Source organism: Cupressus sempervirens, chromosome 5, assembly GCF_028749045.1.
Source record: "Cupressus sempervirens isolate cs-2001-9-10 chromosome 5, ASM2874904v1, whole genome shotgun sequence".
Lineage (NCBI taxonomy): Eukaryota > Viridiplantae > Streptophyta > Pinopsida > Cupressales > Cupressaceae > Cupressus > Cupressus sempervirens.
The window spans coordinates 556,250,645-556,268,837 of NC_143122.1; the positions used below are offsets into that span (position 1 = coordinate 556,250,645).

The 18,193-nt window shown below is 33.3% G+C and overlaps 1 pseudogene across 1 annotated transcript in view; it reads right to left on the minus strand.

Moving 5' to 3' along the window:
* Nucleotides 1-14,678: 14,678 nt before the first annotated feature.
* LOC149557144 (uncharacterized) overlaps nt 14,679-18,193 on the minus strand; it is an 86,412-nt pseudogene continuing 82,897 nt past the window's right edge. Inside the window, exons 4-6 of the transcript XR_016364607.1 lie at nt 15,753-15,863; nt 15,163-15,517; nt 14,679-14,856 (exon numbers count right to left, since the gene is read on the minus strand). The product of XR_016364607.1 is annotated as an uncharacterized LOC149557144 (transcript). The remainder of the gene's footprint in view (nt 14,857-15,162; nt 15,518-15,752; nt 15,864-18,193) is intronic.

The window sequence follows — 18,193 nt, forward strand, 5'->3', positions numbered from 1 at the left end:
AAGGAGGGCTACTTTTTATTACAAGAATTTAAATCAAGTTGATTTGTCACAAATTGAGAATTTTACATTGTAGGGAGAATATAAACCAATGTTCCATTCTCATTGTTTGACAAATGATTATATAGAGGCATTTTCTAACTTGATGGATATGGACCTTCATGTGCAGATAAGTATTTCTCATCTTTTAGTATTACACTTATCTACTTTTTTAAGTCTCTCTCTTATTTGTACTTCTATATGTGATATAAAGAGTCATTTTCCTAAATCTTTTCCTTTGTCTCTAAGGATGTCCTTGTAGGAAAGAAGATAGGAACATTGTACAAACTCAATCTTATGATAGCAGCTCCAAAGAAGCTGTGATTCATTAATCATCTGATGTTTATGTTGAATAATGTGAGTTTCTTGAAGCAAATATCCTTGTTGATTGAAATTATGAGAGGGAGTCTGATATATCATTAGAGGCAACCTTGGAGAAAGAGAGGGAGCAAAAAATAAAAATTGCTTAAATCAAACTGTTGATGATATTGGTTTAGAAGGAGTAGACCTTGTTGATGGATTCAACACTAGTCAGAAACTATAATAGCTAAAAGACTATGATTCATGGGATAAAGTCTCATGTATGTAGGTTGGAAGGCTTTTTGCTATCAAGATAACCATTGAACTAAGGAATCATGACATGACGTGCTACCAAGAGGTTAGAAGGATGATAACAGATTCAGAGGAAGTCTGATACTTCATCGGAGAGAACCTTGTGTTAAAAGGTTAGAAACGTTGATATCAAACTAAGAGGGAGAAACCTTATTCTCTGATATGTTTTTATGGTGAATGTTGTGACAACACCACATGACAGTATTCGTGGAGACTTCATGCGAACTTTTGATGTCATACATGTATGAGCCTATCCCCTATGTACATCATGAAGAAGTGACGACTTCTAAATGATTACCACTTGTATTAGGAGAAGTTATTGTAAAGTGACATCCTTAAAATAACTTGCAGCATGATTCAATTTTGCGAAATTGTTTCATGTAAAGGCTTTATCTTATAAATCAACAACTAGGTGGTTGATATCATTAATTTGATTATCTACGAGTTGCTTGTATAGATATATTTTCGGTACTTGGTGTATATCTTCCTTTGATATTCTGATAGGCCAGTACCACATTGAGTACTTGGTGGATATCATTTAGTTGATGTTCTGATAGGCCATTACTCAGATTATTTGGTGAATATCATTTGATTGATATTTTGATAGGCCAATGCTCATGTTACCAAATATGATATCAAATAGTAATTGGTGAATATCATATGTTGATATTCTGATAGGCCAATACTTACATGATATCATATTCTAGAAATCTTCTGATCAAAGATTTCCTATATGTATTTTTTTGAAATATTTCCTATGGTGTAATATCTATGTGTTTTATCCTTCTTCATTAAGAGGGAGTGTTAATGTTATAATTCTATCAAATAAATTATATTTTATATATATGAGATATATAATATATGACAATGTTATATATGGAGTAATTAACTTATATTAAGAGTGATATATATATATATATATATATATATAGAGAGAGAGAGAGAGAGAGAGAGAGAGAGAGAGAGAGAGTATATTAATTGTGTTATAACTATAATTAATGTAATTTAATATATTAAAAAGACATGTCTCTTCAAGAGGCATGCCTCTTTATATCATATATATATTCATTGGAATAGTAACTTGGAAAACACATCAAATATCCACAAGTGCTATTACAAGTTACAGATCCTATTTCACTAACAATTCTGATATTCAGTGTATTAAGTTGACAATTTTGATGCAAAGTTTATATCAGTTTAAGTTATGACGTTAGATCTGGTTATCAAGTTATTGATCTGAAAGTTCTAAGCATTTAAGTTGGTGAAAAAGTGTTTTAAGGATTGTAGGATAACTAGTTATAACTGATTCACAACCCCCCCCCCCCCCCCCCCAATTACCTAACACTTTTCTGGATTTTTGACATATACCTTTGGCACCATACATGTTATGTTCAGAAGAATAGACCTGTAAGGTTCTACTATTCAACTTTGAGGTATTGATTGTGATTGTCTAATAGTCAGGTAATTAATTGTAGCATGAATATCACATGCCCAATCATTATCACCATCTCAAAGACTATTATTGCAAGCGCCTCTATCTTCCACTTTTGGTTTGGAAGTTCAATTTTATAATTCAATCACATACTCATTGTTTATAATTTCAAATAAAAAACACAAGTTATGTAAGAATTAGTAGTTCAAACCAAAGTAATGAGAATCGGAATCAGCAAGGCCGAATCAAATCACAAATCAACCAAGAATTGGAATTGAATCGAACACAAATCGGCAAATTTAAAAAACCCTTGAAATTTAGTGAGCAACTTATTTCATAAACCCTTTATGACTGATTTGATTTACTGACCACAATAAATCGTTTGGCTTGAATCAAATTGCCGAATCTCGTGAATCACCGCGATTCTCATTACTATGGTTCAAACCTACTGAAAGTTAAATGAAGTTCTATAGAAATCATGCCTAGAATTGGATATTAAATATGGCTAGTGATTTGAATTTTTAATGTGTAATGACATTTTGAGACTTGAATATTATCATTTTGCAAATGATGAATATGATATATGTAGTGTAACACCAACACTAGGGTACATCAGGACGGTGGGATGCCAAAACGAGTTCTTGAGACGGGGAGCAATGGGCCTAAATTTCAAGATGGCAGGAGGACAACTAAGGGACAACAGCGAGGGGGCAATGAGGCAAGGAGGGGTGTTGTATACTATACATATAGAACTTGAAATGCTAGTTATGAAATGATGTTTAAGTATAACGCACCAAATTAAAATACTTGAACATAGAAAAATTATAACACGAACTAGAACCATAGAACATTCAACATAGTAACATTCAAAATCAAAATTCAAATAGAAATTCAAGTACCCATCCCAATGGTAGTGTAGTTGCGTAATGGCAGTGGGGGTACTTGGGTACTCCAAGTACCTGGTGCGGGGACGTCTTGGGGATGGGTAATTTGAGGTTTGGAAGGGGTGCAAGTCCTCGTGTTTCACTGGATATATGAGGTATTTAAAAACTTTACTTATTGGCAATAATGGAATTACGAGTATCACTCTTCTTATAGCCATATAGTTATATTTTATATTTATGTTTTTAATGTTTCAACATATCCTATAAAAAATTAAATATATGTATATATATTTGTGCATGTGGGCATACCCATACCTATACCCAAGGAAAATTTACCATTTCCACATACCTGAATCATAGGCCCTATCTGTACCAGAACAGCAACTTGGTCAATGTTGCAAGAAACAAAAGCCTCACTCCCCAGGTGTGTGTATTGCCATACTTGAAGCCCGTACTGATATTATACGCTTGGAAACAGCTAGAAATAATACACATGTCAAAAAAACTTCACAATTTCACCCATGATGGATTTCATAGTGAAAAAAATATTGTTCCGTTCTTGGGATGTTTGTGCTTCTATGACCCCATGTCATGCCATGTTGTGCTTATGTGATATAGTTTTTATTTAGTTGTATTTAGTTTGATAGTTAATTTATTATTTACATGTTTACATATATAATATTTAATTAATATTCTTACGAATAATTATAAATATTTATATTAAATTACTTTTAAGAAATATAAGTTTCACTTGGAATTAAATATTGTTGAATTAATTCAAAATACTTTTATGGATTGAAATTTATTAGTTATGAATCTTTTGACTTTTGAATGTATAAATCTGATAAGTTTTAATTTTAAATTTAATTGTTATTTATTTAGATTTACATTTATTCATCATGATCATATTTTAATTTTTCAACTAATACGTGCAATTTTGTATCACACTATTTTACATGACTTAAAGCTATCAAATATTTTATTTATTTTTAGTTTTTTGCTTCATTATAACAATTATATATGAAATATTTATTTCACATTTCCTTTAAGTTTTTTAATATATTTAATTAATTTTGAATTTGCAAAATTTAAATTTGAAAGTTATTGTGCATATAATTTTAAATTTTTTGGTTCTATACATATGGTATACAAAATTAAATTTGAAATCGTAAATATTAAACATATATTATAAATTACTTATATACTTTTATGAATGTCATATCCTATCATCTGTATGAGAGATCTAGAATGACTGTATCTCTATGCAATATCATGTGTATCTATATTTGTATCCATATCCATCCAACTTTAAGAAAAAATAGTACATGCTATGCTACACCAAAATGTACATGCATTCTGAAGCCATTGATTAAATGTTTACAAACCAATAATCCAAAAAACATGGAAGCAAACCCCAACTTCTTTCTCAACTGTGCAAAATTTAATGCATACCTTTTGGGGGTACAATAGAAGGAATATTAGGTGATTATCTAGTACAATTCTCTCCTTAAGAAATGAAAGGCTGAGAAACTGTCCTTTTCTATTTGGCCATCGAACATGGAATTAAAATATGGTAACTTGTCACGCAATTGTACAACATACATTCCTATTGATATTCTTTCCTAAAGAATCTACTAAATTGGTGTCTTCGGGTACAACTCATGTAAGATACTGTATCCACATGTGCTCAAAAAACTCTGATTTCCAGCCATGTTGGAACATTGTGCAATTTGATTTTAAAAACAAAAATGAAACGAACCTTCCTAAGCTTTGAATAAAGAAATGTCTTTCATGCATTTCTATTTTATTTTCTGAGTTTTTAAAACAAAAATTAGATTATTATTGTTTATGTAGTTCATATTTATATTTTACTTTAATTCATCTTAATTCAGACTTGAATGACATTGTTGTTTTAAATAAAGGTACTAGTTTGTATATTATTTTTGTAGATTGTAAATTTTTTAATCAAGTTCTAATTATTTATGTAGCACTAGGTGTCTTTAAAGTAATGAAAATCTCATCTAATTGTAGAAAATTGTGTTAAATATGTGGATGTGCTTTGTATGAGTGCCGTATCCAGCTGTATCCATATTAAGGTTCTTCAAAAATGGCCATATTTGTATCCGTATGTGTCCATGGAATTTTTTCTAAAGGCAAATGAATGTAGATATAAAAGAATCTTCAATATCAACACAGAATCAACTCACCCTTGAAGATGGAAGACAAAGGGATATGCAGAAAAGGAATGTGAGGATTGAATCTTTGAGGCATATATCTGATATATATAAAAATTGTAAATAAGGATGGAAATGCACCAAGACATATGATGGATAAATTTGATCTAATCTTCAACAAAGTCAAAATAGAAATAAAAATACCCTCAAGATATGGATAAATAATTTAATAGATTTTAAGTATTAACTACAAGAAGTCTCCACTATGAGATATAAACTTACATCCCTACTCTACCTTTACTACTTAATACATATGTTTCTCAATCTATGATCTATCACTTACAGTGACAGATGTTCACTATATATGACCATTCACATAGTTACAGTGGAGAAGGGTAAACCCCATTACACATAAGATTGGCTAGCTAGATAGCCAAATTTAATCTATTTAACAAGTTACCCATTTGACCTATTACAAAAGTCATTAATTGGGCCAATCCAATCCAAACTTTTCGTATGCATCACATAAACAAGCTACTTAATAGCCTCATATACATCATAGTATCATATTTATAGGTCTTAACATTCCACCCCCAATATTGGTGTGTGTGTGTGTGTGTGTGTGTGTGTGTGTGTGTGTGTGTGTGGCGCGCATGTGTGATTGGGCAGGAGAGAGACCAAATGATGAATACATTCATTCTGTAAATGAAGGAAATGCCTTCCAAGTTTTGAATCCAAATAGGTCTCACGGAAAAATCGCATTCTTGGAATAAGAAGTTCCTGACCCTCTGCATAGATTATGTATAACTCTATAAGTGACAGCAGTTGCCTACCATTTCATTGTCTACTAGATTATCTCAAAATCATTGGAAAAATCGTACATAACTGGCCCACACCCTCAAAGGCCATAGTTGTAAGATTCTTATGGAGCATCACTCTAATTTTGTGCCATAAGATGCCTGGCAATGTATCTAACAAGGCATAAAGAGCTTCTGGAAATCCTCCAGACAACTTGACAAGATGTTGATCCACATAGAGGCCTCAATCTTAGAATTTAGAAACCATTTACTCCAATTGCAGGATTAATGGCTTTCTCTTTCCTAAGACCTTCCCTGATAAAAGGTATAAATACAATGAGAATTACAACCGAAAATATTTCATATAAGCAAATATTATATAAGAGGTTAAAACTAAATATTTTTTCCCTAAATAAAACACTTGATTTCAGCCTCATAAATTCAATAAAAATAAATTAATCTATCCACTCGTGAATGCTTAAGTATTCACAGATTCAGAACATGAATATTCAATCCAAATTTGATGAACTCATATAGCCTCATGAGCTTATAAACACAATCTTACATAAATGAACGTAGTTACTCTAGCATAGGCCTGCACAGAGGACTTGACTGTTGTTTTTTGGAGGATCGCTTGCAGATGCAATTGCATTGCCTGTAAGGCATATGTGTTCCAAATGGCAGCAACCTCTTTAATTTATATTTGCAAAAAATGAGCAAAGAATAGACATATCCCTTCATGGGACATGTCTATTCATTATAATGTAATATATGTGTGTGTGAGTGTGTGTGTATTATATTAATTTTTCCCATATCATAATAAACTTATATCTCCAAAATAATAAATATATATAAACTATATCTCATATATAATTATATATATTCATAGGCTTATATGACTGAAGCTACCAAACATCAACACTCCCTCTTAGCTAGGGAGGATAAACACAAGACATATATTACACCATTGGTATATTCAGCATGAAAAATTTTAAAGATATCTTTTGATTAAAAAATATCCACTATTTTGATATCATAAGTATTGGCCTTCAGAATATATGATATTCATTGAATACTCTGAGTAATGGTCTCCAAAATATCAACAGTTGATACTCACGGTTTACTCAATAAGGTAATAGTCTACAGAATATCAACATATCATATTCACCAAATACTCTTTGAGTAATGGCCTCCAAAATGAGATGCAAGATGTTCACCAATTACTGTGAGTAATGGCCTCCAAAACATCAAGTCGTATGATAGTCACCACATAGTTTGTGTAATGGCTTCTAGAACACCAATTAGCATAACATTTCATCATGTACTCAAAAATGTTTATAAAGTGTGTGCACATACATTCTCATAATGTGTACCATATAAACATCCACCATGCAAAGTATAATCTATTATGATTTGTATAGACATCATAAGATATCCATCATAATAGAAAATTAAGTTATTGTAAGATCGTCACCCTTCAATAAATTTTGCAAATACAAGTGACATCATTTGGAAGTCGTCACTTCCTCATGATGTACACAGGGGGTAGGCCCATTAAAATCACATAGTCTTGAGGTATATTCATGAATCACAATCCTCTTGACTGCTACAAAGTACTGATCACTAGAGAATCCATCTCAACATGGTTTACTCCCTCTAAATCAATAAGAGCGAGATCACCAAAGGTTGATTGAATCACATCCTCTATCTACTCCTTCAGATGGATGTGTCATACTCCCTCTGAACATCAATCTTTTGACACATCAATCTTTTGAGCTCCTTAATCAAGACTGTCTTTGAAGAAGTGCCAGACTCCCTTTGAATCTGATATCAATCTCCCTTTTCCTCATGTAGTGAAAGGATAATGCTCTCTAGATGACTTCTTTATCACTCGCATATTATTCTTTTATAAATTATTTTGACTTGGTTGGTATGTTACCTTATATTATTGGTAAGGTCATCTTACTTCATGATGCACAACATCATAACCTCTTTATCTAAATAATCTCTTCCTTTTGTATTCTCAATTTCACTTTAGTTATTATTAGTCATTTCATTGTATGGGTGACATACCTTCAATATATCAATAAGTATAAACAAGAGCCAATGATGTGGTTTCATGACTTGTGCAATCTTGTCATGTTATCCAAACCACTCACCGGCAGTATTTTGGTGGGAAACCATTATTTACTTGCACGAAGATTCCAACAGTCTCATAAATGAACTCTTCATTCTACAGACTTCATTTTCAATATCAATTGACATTACATTCACTTCAAGATATTTCAAATATGCTCACTCACACATCCATTCATTTGAACTAGGCACCTATACACACACACACACACACACACACACACACACACACACACACACACATCGACATACCAAAGTGGTGTTTTGGTTGCAAACAACTCAACTACTTTTTTTGTATTTCTTCCAACTACCGCTAGGTTTGGTTAGCATATGCAATTAACAAAAAATGGTTATAAAATCATTCTATTTAGTTATTACATTGTACGCGCATATCAAATAATATCTTTGAAGCAAACCATCACTACACCCAATATAGTCTCAGTATAAACTTATGATTATACACACACACACACACACACACACACACACACACACATCGGTATACCAAAGTGGTGTTTTGGTTGCAAACAACTCAACTACTTTTTTTGTATTTCTTCCAAATACCGCTAGGTTTGGTTAGCATATGCAATTAACAAAAAATGGTTATAAAATCATTCTCTTTAGTTATTACATTGTACACGCATATCGAATAATATCTTTGAAGCAAACCATCACTTCACCCAATATAGTCTTAGTATAAACTTATGATTACCAACTTTGCCTTTGCATATTATTCTCACCAATATGAAAGATTATATGTTCTTCTGTGACCATGATAATGAGTACTCCACCTTCTCTTGAACAAGGTGGATTGTTTATTCTTAGTGTGTTTGAAAAAATATAACAAGAGCCTCAAATCATTATCTTCAAGTTGAGTAGGTAGAATGTTTTATCAACAAAAGTCCCCCTTTGAAATTTTAGGAGATGAAATCTTTGTTCACACAATGATAGATAAGTAGAATCAGAATATGAAATCATATTTTGAACACCGCTACATTCTCACAACGTCTCAGGTATTCATTCCCACTCGTGAGCTTCAAAGACTTGACTATATCATATCTTTGGCAAGGATGGGAGAAACACCCTTCACGGGTATTATTCCTAATTTGTTGACGGTACTAATTTATGTTCGACTTCATACCTTATTCTTCATTCAAAGGGGTATTTCCTTATTCTCTCAATTGTATAAGTTTGTTTCTTATATGATTATAGTGACAGTATGCATTCATTGTTTCCACCTTCCAAGAGCTTCGATATCCATGATTTCTTGGATGTTTTAATATTTTTTATTATTGTAATCTTAAGTTGAAATTACATGAATTCCACTAAATTTAAACATAGTTCTCGCAAACACAAGGCTTTGGTCTTACACGATACCCACTAGAAATACCTCTAATTTTTTGTGCTATAATCTGTGGTGGTTTCTACCACTTACACGAACCCTATGTAAATCAATGCAAAAGCTCAAGATGATGAACTTGTGGCTTGCTCAAGATTCATGTGTGTGAAATAGTAGCCCAACCTAGTTATTCAAATCCTATGTTTAAATTAATCCAGTCATTTGTAATCCTGGCTATCTTTCTTTAGATTGTCTCAATAACTTCTCCTAGCATTTCTTTGGAGGATCGCTTGCAAATGTAATTGCATTGCCTGTAAGGTATATGTGTTCCAAATGGCAGTGACCTCTTTTATTTATATTTGAAAAAAATGGGCCAAGAATAGAAATATCCATTCATGGGACATGTCTATTCATTATAATGTAATATATGTATGTGTGTGTGTGTGTATTATATTAATTTTTCTCATATCATAATAAACTTAGATCTCAAATATAATAAATATATATTAACTGTATCTCATGTACTAAGTTACCAATTCCGATGCAGATTCTAAAGCGAATACAGGATGCGAGGATTTTTTTTTGCAGATGCAAATGTGGGATGAAACATATGTATATGTATATGTATATGGATGCGAGGATTTTTTTTTGCAGATGCAAATGTGGGAGGAAACATATGTATATGTATATGTATATGTATATGTATATGTATATGTATATGTATATGTATATATATATATATATATATATATATATATATATATATATGTATACATATATACATATATATATATATATATATATGTATACATATATACATATATATATATATATATATATATATATATATATATATATATATATATGTATACATATATACATATATATATATATATATATATATATATATATGTATGTATGTATATATATATACATGTATATATATACATATACATATATATACATATATATATGTATGTATGTATATATATATATATATATATACGTATACTTTTTTATTTTTTTATTTTTTATTTTTAAATTAATTTCTTTTTTAAATTTATATATATATAATATGAAAAGAAATGCAAGAAATATACAAAAACAAATCATTTGATAGTATGACTAATATACTTAACCCTTTATCAAAATTTATATGATATATCAATATGTGCTTGTCCAACATTAGAGTTTAGTCTTAGACAATAAGTTCAAATAGGTCATGTTCAAGATCCCAACAAAAAAATACTTAGTCAATGATTGAAGATTCAATCAACTAATATGCATCAGAGTCTGAATCATAGGGATTCACAAGAAAATCCACATTCTCATCATCATCTCCAACTACTGAAAGATCATTTGAACCAAACATGGTTCCACTTATGCTAGATGCACCATGTGTCATCATCACCATCTCCGACTGTAGTAAGATCCTGAAGTGTTGCAACCAAATCTGCACACTCAAGGGCTGCATCCCAAAGCTTTGTTGCCCCATTCTTGTAATGATCATTCTTACGTGACAAATGACGCAAGTTGGTGTGGACAAAGACCAAGTCCTCAACTTTCTTGGAGACCAATTGGTTGCGCTTCACTGAATGGATAAAGGAGTATGTACTCCAATTTCTTTCAGTAGCAGAAGAACTAGCAACCTAGATAGTTGTCACAAAACATACAAATGAAAAACAAATTAATTTTTTAAAATGTGTGAAAAACTAAATTCTAGAATGCAAGAGTAAACATAAAAGTTTAAAATAAAAAAAAATTAAAAAATTACTTGTGATAGGACCTTGATTGCAAGAGGTTGAAGATGCTTGAAAGGTTGACCATACATGTAGCACCATGTGATAGCTCCCATTCTATTTTGGTCCTTTAATGCAAATGGAGAATGCTTTAACCCCAAAGCAAACAACCCAAATTCTACCCTCACTTTTTCGTGCATTTCTTCCAGTGGGAAGTCTTGTAAGAGCTTTGTGGCACCCCTCAACAACCTCCTCATCGACAAATGTTGCAACTCTACCTAGCATACCAAGTAACTCCTTCCTATAGTACCTAGGAGATAAGGCATATGCAAGGAGGTGCAATGGGGTAGTCATCTTATTTCAGCGATGGTGGATAATTGCTTGCACTTTTTTGCATAAGGCTTTGCTTTGTGTGGGGTCACTCTCATGTGCTTGTATAGAATGTTTTACCTTCTCAACCATGGTGTCCATGCCATCATACACATCCCCCAAGCAAGGTGTATCTGAATCAGCAAAATGGAGCATAGTCATGACAAGCTCGGTGAAATCCAATAGATATGCCACATGAGCCCACCAACTCTCATTCAATATCAAATCCTTGACCCTTTGTTCTCTTTCTGAACTTGAGGCCTTCCATATGCCCCATTGATTACCGATGACCATTTGGCCCAATGCATCTTTTACCTTGAGGAGTCGTCTCATAACAATTGTATGAGATGTAAAAGGGGTCTCAGCAACCTAAGCAAGTTAACAATATGTCAATTGACAATAAAATTATAAATTTTAATTTTTAAATAAATTACAAATCCATGAAACCTAGTAATTTTAAAAAATCAATTTATCTTCAACAACTCCAATTTGGAGTATGCTCTAAAAATGGATTGTGACATGTGGTGGTTTGTCACAAACATTTGTATCTCCTCCCTCTTGGTATATTTTCTTCACCCAATCTATTTGAGTGCCAATCTTCTACATGATCAAGTTAAGAGAGTGAATAGTGCATTGGGGGGTCCAAAAAATATGGTCATACCGACTCTCAACCAAAGCACTTGCACCCCTACAATTTTTGGCATTGTTTATGACCACCTGTACCACATTCTCACTACCACCATTTCGATGGCCTCGATGAGAATTCTAGAAAAGAATTTGGAATACTTCACTTGCCTCTCATAATCAACAGCCTTCAAAAACATTGCCCCTTTGGGGGAAACTGAAATCACATTAATCAATGGTTGATTTCTTGTATCCTTCTAACCATCTGACACAATAGTTAGACCCAAAGTTTTCCAAGATTTTTTGATTGGTTGAAGTTGTTTATCTATGTGTCTTCTCTTGTTGCAATAGAGTCGTACACACCTTTTCATACCTCGAGCTTATGTAGTCAGCTAGTTATTCTTTGTTTGCTGCCACCATTTCCTTCCAATATGGTGATCTCACCAAGTTGAAAGGAAGCTCATTCGCATAGAGGCAATGTGCAATAGCTTCATCAACACAATCTCTTGCCTCCATTTTAAATGTGGTGTTTAATGGACCTCTTTTGTGGATTAAAATTCTCACTTCTTCCTCATCCTCTCCTAGTACAGCTACTTGCAAGAATGGATCTTGGGAGGATGCAATTGGTTCAGTATGCATCTTGCTCTTTGAGGATGGACCTTGATAGTAGCTTTTTTTTTACCTATTAATCAATGCATCAGCGGTTTCTTGTTCTCTTACAAATGAAAGTTTTTCTGCACTAGTCATCCCAGTACCATTTTTGCCTTTGCACATTCCAAATCCTTTGCCAGCAAGGCCCATAAAATGAAGCTTCACCCTGGAATATGAGCTATTCAAAGGTTTTCTTTCGTTACTTTGACACTAATTGCACTTCCAATAGTATGAGCCACCTCCTGCAACCTGTGATATTTGTGGTGTATGTCTCCACAAAGGAGAACTTATATCAATTTTGAAATTATCAGTCCCTTGCCCTCCTTGTCCCCCCACTGAACTTTGACTAGCGCTACCACCTGTATCCATTCTTGCCTAATTTTTTGCAACCTATTCTATAAGAAAATAAATAAATTTTAATTAGGTCCTAACAACTATGAACATCATGCATACAAGTGGAAAGAAGTGAGAAAAAACTACTAAATAGATAACCAAACTTGCTTCTATATATCTTTATAAAAAAAAAAAAAAAGAACTTGAAAAAATCCATCAAAAACTCAAAAAAAATCATCAAAATATTCAAGAATGGGATTGATCACTTACCTTGAATGATTCAAACTCCTTTGAGAAAGCTATCTCTCGCCCTTTGATCGATCCTCTTTGAAAATGCTGAACTTGGCTTCACAATGGCAATGCAAACTAGAGACCAAATGAGAGGTGGTTGTAGGTGCAAACAAAGTTCCAAAATGAGTTGTGAGTGCTTCAACATTCACCTTTAGGGTCGTTTTAGGGTTTCATAGAAAAAAGAAACCTAAAAAAATCAATTACAACATGTGCATGTTGAGCAACTTAAGTTGATTTTGGGTTTTTTTATATTTGTTTTGGCCACTAGGCCCGCGGATGCTTCGGATGCGTCTGAAAGCCCTGTGGAAGCTAGCTGGAAGCCAGCCACAAGCTTCCAAATGTGTTTGGAAGCCAAGATCCAGAAGATTGTGGCTGGCTTCTCGCTAGCTTCCACAGGGCTTCCAGACACATCCACAACTTGTCCACATCAGAATCGACACCCAAGGGTTTCCTTGAAGAATCGGTAACTTAGCTCATATATAATTATACATATTCATAGGCTTATCTGATTGAATCTACCAAACATCAACATTGACTGCAAGACCGAAGAAGCAAGGACGGACTTTTGCCATGCTACTGATACATGAGAAAGGCAAAGGTGTAAAAAGAAAAGACCAGGCACACCATAGAAAATACCAACAATAAGTCTCAAACAATGACCATTATAGTATATGGAAGCATGATCTGAGTCTGAGTTTTGACAACCCTAATACAAAGGAGAAAAACAATAAAGAAAAGAAAAAGAAAATGATTTCAGCTAAGGTTCTGGTTTAGATTCAGGTTCAAATTCATTCAAACACTTTTGGGTATGGGTTTGAATTTGTGTGTGTGTGTGTATTCTGTGCGTGTGTGTGTATACAACATCAAATTAGTACATACACTACTATGCTCTAGTAAAGCTAAATAGCAAAATATACCACCATATATATATTAGTGTTTTAGTCCAACTGACATAACAAAATGCCAAAATACACGAAAATATCTACGTTTCAGTTCAAAAATAATAATGTCAACATTAACAATCAGCCATCACTTATCAGATATCATCAAAGATCATCAAACATATCATCGTCATCTGATCGTGGCAAGACGTTAAGCAATGGAGGCAAGTTTCTTTTTCATTTACAAATGCACAAATGACATATAAAATAATCTTTTTGGCCTTTTTAGTTTGTCTCTTTTAGAGTTGGAGGGTTAAATAGACCAAATTAGGGAAAAAATACTATAAAAAAGTCAAAAAAATCTTGTTTTGAGCCCAAAGTCAGCCTGGGTTCTTCAGCTGGGCAAGAAATTTGCTCCAAATACAGCCAAAGTCTGCCCAGGTCCGTCTGACAGACTTTGGGTCCAATTTGAAACTCTGCAGCCTATTTTCGGCTGAATTTGACAAGGGCCAGACTCTGCACCAATCGAACCCAACTTTGACGGTTGCAGGAACGAATCTGGTAACATAGGATTTCAGGATAGAATTATACCATACCATGCATTGCACCTAGTTTATATATCTACATCATGTCAATCTTGAAAAGAATGCATTCTACTATTACAGTGGAGTTATTCACACCATGACTAGGACTAGATTTTAAGCATACATACAAGGGTTCTACAGAACAGTTAAAGTGATATGAATTGACCTATTAAACCACTGTAACTAATCTCAAAGAAACTAGTAGTTGTTTCTGTTAAAGACTTTAATTTCATATGCACACACCCAATCAAACAAAAAGGAAAGCAAATTATCAACATACCCAAGAAGCCCTCGACCTGACCAAGTTCGTGGTGTCACATTTAGATGCACTTTCACTCCTCACCTCATAACTATAACAGGAATTGCACGGCCTTGGTTGGTTTGACCTTCCCTTGCAAGCCCTTGAAGTAAATTGTCACCACCCTCCACTGTACCAAATTTCAGAATCTGGTCTCCTAGTTGAAGCCCATCTAATGCTGCTGGAGACCCATCAAATAATTCATCAACAACAACAAATGGAAATTTCGGAATCGCATCTTCATCCATGGATGAAACTTCTGAAGCAGTAGGCAAAGAGATGGAGCTGATACTGCTAGACCCAGATGAACCTTGGATCCTTAACTCTTCCCCTTCAGCTGTGAATACCAAAAAGAGACAATTTCAATATACTTATCAAACATCAGAACATTCCCTAAAGTAGTGTACCTGTTTCATAATCTCCAAAAGTATTCAGTCACTACCTAGTTCTGTGCCTTAGCATTTATGTACTTTTAAAATTGTCTTGACAAATAATTATAATACTAATGGATTAAGTTTGTTCTCCAAATACAGTACGAACAAAATGTTTTAAAATGGGCATTATACTGGTACCTGATCTTTTCTGTGGTAATGTTTGATGATCCTGGGCGAGACCACCTGAAAGAAGGATGTGAAGGTTTTGCTCTATTTTTGTAGTGATATCCTTATGATCATTACGCAACACTACATGCATGAAGTTCTAATGAGTTGTTCATTTAAAGTGTCAAAAAAGATCCAAAATAATTTCTGACATGCAATCAAGTTTATTAAATGCTTCCCAGTGCTCAAGCTGCTCCTACATATACATTTCCCAATAGAAAAGTTGAACTGACATGTTCAATTACCACTTTTAGACGTGGATTATCAATATTAATATTACAATGCATAGATGTCATGGATGTTAAATCTGATAATAGTGTGAATTTACATAATTCAAACATTATATCATTAAAACCTAAGCTCTCGGTTCGAGTTCAGGTTCGAAGAACCGGTTTGCTGGTACATCAAAATTTTGATGAGGTTTGAGTTCGTTAGAAAAAACATGTAAACAACATATATATATGTATGTATATAGCCTAGAAAAATGAATTAAGATTAGAATGCCACAGAGTATCTTAAAATCAACAAAAACACTATAAACTTGAAATCTTTGTTGAGGAGAATGAGATAAGAGGTAGAACTTTATTTGTTATATTATGTTCAGACTTGACTGCTCTGATTCTGATACTTAATCACAGTGAGGATATAACTAGATCATTCAAGAAATGAATCTTGAGGGTCTTACTTGTATTTGAATCCTTCAATAAATAATGCTGATGCTTTGTTCTTTTTATCGCAGGTGGATATAAGTATGCAGATCGCTGGTAATAGCATGTGTTATATTGATCTGTTCCCAAACAATCGTGGCACTTTGTATATATAAGGATTGAGGTGTTGTGTCTCATGTAGTGACATGACTCTACGTTCCCAAAGGGCACGTAGGGCACGTAGGGTCATGTCTCTATATGAGACAACCCTTAACAATTATCCTTAATCATTAGTTATGATCCATTATCCTAAATCACATTCGGTGCTTCAAGAAATCTGATCGTGATCGCTATTTAGCAATTCATAACTTCTAATCTCAATCAGTGATATAACACAATGGAGCAGCTCACAATAACAGTGAATAATGAAATCATATTCATACTGTGATATGATCGCTACATATGTACAGAGTTTGAACAGATCGAATCAGTTTAATTTAGTCAATTAAAACACTCTCATACAGATATATACATACACACACACACACATATAATTACGTATATATATAGATAGATAGATAAGTATATATATATATATATATATATACGTGTATATTTATGAGAGTATATGTGGTTCCTTTTGAGCAATAATCAGATAGAAGATATCTGATAGATTCTAGAAATCCAACACACTGTCACAAAAAAACTAATGATCTAGATTTCTGATATCCGGCACATTCCACGACAATAGCTAGCTATAGTCTATCACATGTTGATCTTGATCTTAAGGCAATATAGAATCATGATCTCCAGCTCATTACGGGACCAAGGTAGTAGTCTATCATGATTTCATTGTTATGAATTCTCATACAGTCCATAACAACAAGTATTCATATGACAAAAAGGATCAAGAGCTCAAAGAACAACACAAGTAGTACCATGATTTCTGGCTCACTCCAGGAAACAACAATAGAAGTCAATCATGATACTTTTGTTATATTATCCGGCACATTCCCAGAAAACAACTTAATGAAGTCTATGAAAATAGGTCAATCATCTCATAAAATGAAAGATCGTCACCTTTCATAAACAACCACATGTGCACAATAGTAACTCTTTATATATATATATATAACACAAAACTGAGAGATTATCTCAAGAGTTACAATTATAGTTTTGTCATACCAAGTTTTCCTCTGATGTATTCCACTTTCAACTTTGCAAGAGGTTTGGTGAATATGTTAGCAAACTGCTCTTCAATACTGATGTATTCCAACTTGATGATGCCTCTATCTACCATATCTCTGATGTAGTGGACTGGTATCTCTATATGCTTTGATATGTTATGGAAGACTAGATTCACTAAGAGTTTGATACAACTTTGATTATCACAATGTAAAACTGTAGGTTTTAGAGGCTTCCCAAATAGCCCAACCAATAACTTCCTTAACCACACTGCTTCTTGAGCTGCCATGGATGCGGCTATGTACTCTGCTTCGATGGAACTTAGAGCAACAGAAGATTGCTTCTAGCTAAACTAGGATATCATTGCACAACCAAGACAAAAACAACATTCTGTAGTGCTCTTCCAATCAGTAGAACATCCGGCCCAGTCAGAATCTAAATATTCATGAACCTGTAACTCAACTTGTTCATATTTCAGACCAAGTCCAATAGTGCCTCGCAAGTACCTCAAAATGTGTTTTGCTGCCATGAGGTGAATCTTCTTAGGTTCGCACATAAATTGACTTAGTGCATTTGTGGCAT